This window comes from Penaeus monodon, chromosome 34 (assembly GCF_015228065.2).
Source record: "Penaeus monodon isolate SGIC_2016 chromosome 34, NSTDA_Pmon_1, whole genome shotgun sequence".
NCBI lineage: Eukaryota > Metazoa > Arthropoda > Malacostraca > Decapoda > Penaeidae > Penaeus > Penaeus monodon.
Genome location: NC_051419.1, coordinates 25,769,009 through 25,769,460, shown reverse-complemented (window position 1 = coordinate 25,769,460; position 452 = coordinate 25,769,009).

The window sequence follows — 452 nt, the reverse complement described above, 5'->3', positions numbered from 1 at the left end:
TTTTCTTTAGCGTTTTCGTTCATAAACGATGGAATCTTCCAAAAGTGAATATTTATATTTTATTTTGCATATCTCGTGTATGATAAAATCGCTATTATGGTTGTTCCTGGTGTTATTATATTGTTTGTTCTTGTTTCAATAAACAACAGATAGTTTTCCTGGTTAATATGCAGTGACTCATTCAAACTATATCGCTTTCAAGAGCAAACATCGAGAGGATTTTTTAAATGAAATTGACAAGAAACACGAGGTCGGTGTTCATTTGCTCCCTTGTTATTTTGCAACCTTAATAGAGTTCGGAGCTGCCTTGATTTTGCTAAGGAAATTGGTAAAATATCGCATGATCAATGAAACTAGGGTACAGTGTATATCATTTTCTTTTTCTTATGATTTTCTGGTTGGACGCCTGTAAGCGATCGAAAGAGATCCACGAATTTCTTCTTTTTTATTAT